Source organism: Echinops telfairi, unplaced genomic scaffold, assembly GCF_000313985.2.
Source record: "Echinops telfairi isolate 266 unplaced genomic scaffold, ASM31398v2 ScPeMD7_7412;HRSCAF=8450, whole genome shotgun sequence".
In the NCBI taxonomy this organism is placed as follows: Eukaryota; Metazoa; Chordata; class Mammalia; order Afrosoricida; family Tenrecidae; genus Echinops; species Echinops telfairi.
In genome coordinates, this window is record NW_022111312.1 from 3,787,563 (window position 1) to 3,794,676 (window position 7,114).

The 7,114-nt window shown below is 50.5% G+C and overlaps 1 protein-coding gene across 1 annotated transcript in view; it reads right to left on the minus strand.

The window, feature by feature from the left end:
- The window catches only part of SDS (serine dehydratase), a 12,776-nt gene extending 6,822 nt beyond the window's left edge, over window positions 1–5,954 (minus strand). The window contains exon 1 of the mRNA XM_045296702.1: window positions 5,862–5,954. The gene's annotated coding sequence lies outside the window, so the exon portion shown is untranslated. The remainder of the gene's footprint in view (window positions 1–5,861) is intronic.
- Window positions 5,955–7,114: the final 1,160 nt, after the last annotated feature.

The window sequence follows — 7,114 nt, forward strand, 5'->3', positions numbered from 1 at the left end:
TCCTCCTCCTCCTCCTCCTCTGTTGCCCCAGGCAAATAGAGATCCCAGGCCCCAGGCAATGAATGAGGAGCTACAACCGATGCACTAAACACCACACTACGAGGCTCATTAACTGGTCATCCCACGCATCCATGAGCCCAAAGCTCCAACCCAAGGAATCAAATCCTTGGAGGCATGTGGTTCTACTTCCGTGCTTGCCTGCTCCCTTTTGGGGGGGCGGGGAGTGGGGTGGGGTGGGTCATATAGCGACCAAGTGACTTTTTCTGCCAATCCAACTTTTGACAGGTATGCAACTTATCAGAGCCCTGGTGGCGTAGTGGGTTACAGGTTGGGCTGTTCACCGCAAGGTCAGGAGTTTGAACCCACCGGCCACTCCGGGGGGAGCAGGATGAGGCTGTCTGCCCCCATCAAGAGTTTCAGCCTCAGAAGCCCAGAGGGGCAGTCCTACCCTGTCTTAGAAGGTGGCTCTGTCAGAAGTGCCCACACGGCACCTTAGGAACAGCAACGACAACAATCGGCTTGCAATAATTTCCTGGGACTCCTGCGTTTCCTCAGTGAGATCTCCCACCCTACCCCCTATCACCTTCAATCCCCTCCCCTTTCTCCCTCCTTCTCACCCTCAAGAAACGCTGGTCTCTAAACATGTGACTTTTCATGTCTTTTCTAAGAAGTGGAATCCTACAGTCTCTGGCCTGTCGCGATGGGCTTCTTTTTCTCAGCATACCGTCTTCAAGCTCCACCCAGACCACGGCCAGTCTGGAGACTTCGTTTCACCTGCTGGCTGAGTCGCCGTCCACTGTATCGATGGGCCAGCGTCTGGTCACCTGGCCGATCGTCTGTGGAGGGCAGGGAGGAGGCTCCCACCTTTTGGCCACAGTGAGTGGTGCTGCCACGCATGGCCGCGTAGAAGCCTATTTTTGAGCCTCTGTTTTTGGGAGCTTTTTAAAAAATCATTTTATTAGGGGCTCATACAACTCTTATCACATTCCATACATGCATCAATTGTGTAAAGCGCATTTGTACATTCATTGCCCTCATCATTCTCAAAACATTTCCTCTCCACTTAAGCCCCCGGCATTAGGTCCTCATTTTCCCCCTCCCTCCCCGCTCCCCCCTCCCTCATGAGCCCTTGATAGTTTATAAATTGTTATTTTGTCATATCTTGCCCTGTCCGACGTCTCCCTTCACCCACTTTTCTGTTGTCCGTCCCCCAGGGAGGAGGTCATATATAGTTCCTTGTCATCGGTTCCCTCTTTCCTACCCACTCTCCCTTTACCCTCCCAGTATCGCCACTCACACCTCTGGTCCTGTAGGGATCATCCGCCCTGGATTCCCTGGATTTCCAGTTCCTATCTGTACCAGTGCACATCCTCTGGTCTAGCCAGACTTGCAAGGTCGAATTCGTGTCATGGTAGTGGGAGCTGGGAGGAAACATTTAGGAACTAGAGGAAAGTTGTATTTTTCATCGTTGCTACATCGCCCCCTGACTGGCTCGTCTCTGTTTTCAAGCCGTTTGAGAATATGCCTGGAGGAGGGTCGTTGGGTCACACGTCGGGTGGGAGTGAAGCGGTGTCCCTTGTGGTTTTGATCGGCTCCTTGCTGATGGCTAAGGAGGTGGGGTCTCTTCTCCTGCATTTGGCCATCAGCTGAGTGTCCTTTTTGGTGCAAGAGCTGCTCAAATCTGTAGCCCATTTTAGGATCGGATCGTTTGTCTGTTTGCTGCTAAATTGTTGAAATGAATAGATGAGGGGGCTCCAAAACAGTTCCTTCAAAAAAAACAACGAACGAAGCATAGTAGAATCTCTCCACCGATTCTTTGACATCCCTTTGGGTATTTGGGGAATTAGACTCCTACCAGATCTATGGTTTTCGAAGTGACTCTCCCCCTCTGTGGCTTGTCTTTACTTTTGGGTAGTCTGATTGAACAACAGTTTTAAAAGTTGTGTGAGGTCCAATTTACTTCATCTCTTACTGTTTGGACTTTTGTTATGATATTGAGGGACTCATTGCTGGAAGCTAGGGCCGATAACGTTGCCTCTGCCTGTTCTTTCTTCTGAGAATGCTATGGCTTCGGTTTGCATATTTAAATCCTTGATCTATTTTGAATTTGTTTTTGTAGGCTGTGCAGCACAGATCCAGTGTCATTTTCTGCATGTGGAAATCCAATTTCCCAGCACCGTTTCTTGAAGAGATGCTCCTATCCCCATGAAGAATTTAGTACCCTGGTCAAAAGTCAGTTGGTGTTAAGTGTGTAGGTTTATTTCTTGGACGCTCAATTCTACTCCTTTGGTTTATACATGTCTATTGTTATACCAGTGCCAGGCTCTGGTAGTGATTATTATAGCTTTATAGTATGTTTTGTCCTTCTCATTGGGAGCTCATTCCACTCTGTGTATAGTTGAAGATGAGTCAAGAAGGCTGTGGGAAATTTTTTTAAAGCAATTTATTGGGGCTCATACAATTCATCACAATACATAGATCAATCGTGTAAAGCACATCTATACATTTGTTGCCCTCATTATTCCCAAAATTCGCTTTCCTCTTGGGTTCCCAGAATCAGCTCATTTTCCTTTTTTCCCCTCCCACTCCCTTCCTCCTCCCCCGACTGTGGGAATTTTTATCGGGACTGAATTGAAGTTACAGGGATCCCTTTGGGTAATACTGACATCTTGACACTATTAAGTCTTCCAATCCATGAACATGGGACACCTTTCCATTTATTTGCATTTTCTTTACAGGGCTCATTAGATGCGATCGTCACATTCCTGGTTAGATTGATTCCAACGAGCTAGTTTTATTCTCTTAGATGCTATTGTAAACGGAATTGTTTCCTTAGTTGTCTTTCCAGATTTCTCATTTCTGGCATATAGAGACTCATCTGATTTTTTTAAAAGATTTTTTTTTTTTACCTTGTACCCTGAAACTTAGCTAAATCCCTCTATCAACCCTAACATTTTTCTGGCTGATACTTTAGGATTTTCAATATATAGGATCATATCATCTGCAAATAGACAATTTTTCTTATTTTCCATTATATATTCATTTCTTTTTCTTATTGTATTGCTCTGGCTAGGACTTTCAAACAAGCACGTGCACTCTTGTCTCGTCCTGATTTCATGGGAGAAAGTGTTCAGTCCTCCCATGAAGCATCATGTTGACTATTAGCTTTTCACCGCTTTACCGACTCACACTGGGGAATGTCTTTTTTATCCAGACTTCTTTAGGGCTTTCATCAAGAAAGGCATTGGATTTTTTCAGGTGCTTTTTCTGCATCCACAGAGATGATCATCTGTTTCTTTCCCTTTGTGCTAGTGCTGTGTTGTGTTACTTTCATTGCTTTTCTATTGAGCCATCCTTGCACTCCCGGCCTGAACCCTACTTGATCATGCTGTGTGCTCTTTTAATGCATGCCCTAGTCTTTCATTGGGGAGCGTTGCGCCTATAGTCTAAGACCTCTGCAGCTTTTGAAAAGCATGATGTAGAGATAGACTACCGTGTGTAGATATGGAGTGGGCTGCAGGTTTGCTAAGTGGGCAAAGTAAGAGCAGGCCAACAAGCATAGTCTCTCTGTGTATAAAACACCACACACACACACGATATAAACACATATGAACAAGTCAGAAGCATCCATGCGCACAGAGCATCTCAGCAGACACACATGGGAAACTAGCAAGGGTAGGGCTTTAGGGAGAGCTGGCACTCAGTATATAAAGTACCCCCTTTGGCTCTGTTTGACTGCTTTGTTCTCTGTGTGCATTACTTATTTAAATGCATACTTTGAAAAATAAACCGACTAGTCTTTGGAAAGCCCAGTGTCCAGGGAGGCAAAGCTATTATAACATGATGGAAGAACCTCTTGGTTAAGTAACTCCCCTGTGCAGGCACTGTTTGACGTCTCTCAGCCATGAACTCATCCATTCTTTTAATGCTCCTAAAGGGTTGCTGTGGAAAGTACCATGGACTGCCAAAAGAACAAACCAATCTGTCATGAAAGAAGTACGACCAGAATGTTCCTTAGAAGCAAGGACGGTAGGGCTTCTTTTCATGCACTTTGGACACGTTATTATCAGGAGAGATCAATCCTTGAAGGAGGACATCATACTTGGTAAAGTGGAGGGGTAGCCAAAAGGGGAAGGCCCTTAACACGATGGATGGCCACAAGGAGCTCACACATCACACTGAGGGTGGGGACGGCACAGGACCACGCAGTGTTGGGTTCGGCTGTATGGGGTCGTTATGAGTCGGGACCGACTGGGAGGCATCTAACGGCAACAGCATGGAGTCGTTCTGAGCCAGAGGAGCTCAATGACAGTGAGTTTGTTTTCTGTTTTGATGAGGGGGTGTTCCCTCAAACCCACCCCACATGACCTCACTGAGCCCAACCAAGACCCTGGACCATGAGTCAAACTGACTCTCTGCCACTGAGTCTATCCAGACTCAGAGTGACCCTATAGGAAAGGGTAGAACTGCCCTTGTGGGTTTCTGAGACCATTAACTCTTTAAGAGCATAGAAAGCCTCATCTTCCTCCTGAGGAGCTGCCGGTGGTTTAGAACTGCGGACCTTGCAGATCACAACACAATGCATAACCACACCCATAAAAGGATTGCTTGGGGTTAAGCCACTACGTTTTGGAGAAGCTCATAGCACAATAGAAGAAACGGGAATGTTAACGTGACCTGTCCCAGGTCATAACCAGCAGGTGGGGGAGGCAGGATTTGAACTCAGATCCAGATCCCAGGTACTGTCTAGGTCACAGGCTTGTGAAGTGTCCGGATGATTCACAAGCTGAGGTGGGCCGCAGGCTGGCCTCAGGCTTAAGCATATGCCCCCCTCCCCAACTTGGGCAGAAGCAGGACAGGTGAGGCAGGGGTTGTTGCGTGAGGGGCGTCTCTGACTCTCACCTCCCACCATCCTGAAGGCCAGGCAAGAGTAACTGCCCTCTTTCCATGCCCAAAGCATCAAGTAGTCCAGCCCCTCACTGGGGACTCCTGGCTCACTCATTGCCCCACCCAGACTGGGCCAGATACCCCATTGGAAAGTGGGAGGTGGGAATTTTGGCCACCTCACCAGCCTTAGCACCCCCCAGATATGGGTACCCCCATGTCTGTCTGAATTCACAGAGCCTAAGATAAGAAACTCACACAGTTCTAGAAAAGTTAGCTCGAACAGGGGCATTCCAGCTCCTGGGGGTATCCCCCTAAAATAGGGCACCCCAGTTAAATGTCAATGACCAGTTTAGATCGCTGAGCCCCTGGCCTACGGGAGGGCCCATGGTCAGGGGTGGGAGGAGTGGGCCACAAAGACCTCTTCCAGGGGAGAGATCTTGGACAGCACCCCCTATGCCCTGTTCACCCCCGACCTTCCCAACACCTTATCTAAAATGGACATCAGGTCTTTCAGAACCAGCCTCCCCTGTCTGTCCTGCCCCAGGAAGACCAGACTTTGGCAAAGGAGGTCATGCCAGCATGGGCAGAGAGAGGGGCACAGGAAGCCACCGCCTGTATGCCTCCCCGCAGCCCCTGCTCTGGGGTCTGAAGCTGCTCCTTCTTGCCTCATCAATATTGATCAATCAACATGAGCTGTTAGGCTGTCCGGGCAGGGCCCTTGAAGTACACAAGCTACGTTCACCCTCAAACCAAGCCAACGAGGAAGGCTCTCTTACGGTCCTCATTTTACAGGTGAGAAGACGGAGGCGCCGAGCTGGCCTGGAAGCCAGGCTAGTCTGGCTCCAAAGCCTGACTCTCCCACGCCTCCCCTCATCCAGCTCTCTCTGGGACGCCTCCAGTCTGGCCTTCCCGGCCCCCCTCTTCCTAGCCCGGGGAGGGGTGGCGCTGAGGATGGGGGCGGGGGCGTTACTCACCTGCTGGAGGCAATGGAGCTGGGCCTGAGACCCAGAGAGATCCCTGCAGGGAGGAAGTGGCTCCGGGTGGCTGGGGCTCAGACAGGGAGGGAGGAAGAGGGCAGGTGGACTGATCTCTGAATTGCCCCTGGGTTTTATTCTTCTGAAGGCCTTGAATAGCCAATGGGACCTCAGGACTGGCCACACCCCTGCCTGACCTGCCCCCCCACCCCCTGGCCCGAGGCCACCAGCCTGTCTAGAAGAGGAGAGGGCAGCTTCCTCCTATCCTTCTTGCCACCTCCCCTCCCTTGCTGCCTGGTTCCTCAGATGGGGATGAGACTCAGGGCACAAGGTCTAGCCGGCGGACGGTGCAAGAGACCGCTTGGACAGTCAGTCCTAGCATGTGCGTGCCACAGAATACGTGCCCAAGGAACCACAACAATATCAGAGAGCCAGTGTGCCTAACAGCCACCCAACTGCCCCCCGTGGTTTCCCAGGCGGTGGGACTGCTAACTACAAGCTCAGCAGTTCAAATACGCCAGCTGCTCTCCAGAAGAAAAACGAGGCTCGCAGCTCCCTTAAAGGATTGCAGCCTTGGGAACCGTCGGAGCAGTTCTCCCCTGTCCTATAGGGTCGTTATGAGTTGGCAGGTGGGGTTAGCGAAGCGGGGTTCCAGCGCTTTCCTCCCTACGTGCCATGGGTGGGTTTGGCCCTGTTTAAATGAGCCACCGGGTGCTGGATGACTGCCAACAAGGCTGATTGTTGCGGTTGCTGCCGAGGGCTGTCGAGCCCGACTCATCCTAAGTGCCCAGCCATGGCGGGAGGTGGGCACCATTATCACCCCCATCGTACAGATAGCAAGACTGAGGCAGAAGAGGTTGGTGCTTCTGCCTGAATGGTAAGAGGGGGGCGCTGGAGTGTGCACCCGGGCAGGCTGGCTCTCGAACCTGCCATACCAGAGCAGTGTTCTCTCGTGCGTTTGGGTTTGGTATTTTTTAACTCTCTCTCGGCATCAAAAGGCAGGCGGCAACGTGGGTATGAGCCCAGAGCCTGGTGGGCCGGGGTTGAAATTCTGCCTCTGGCCTCGGGCAAGCTGCGCTGCTTCCTGTAGGTCGTCTCTTTCCCCCCACCTGTAACACGGGGTGCTCAGGGTAGCTCCGTGGTATGCTGACAGGTTAAGGGTTGGTCTGTTAGGCATAGCGGTTCAAGCCCCAGGCGCCCCATGGAAGAAGGTTGAGCCCGTCTGCTCCCCATAAAGATGTACAGTGAACCCT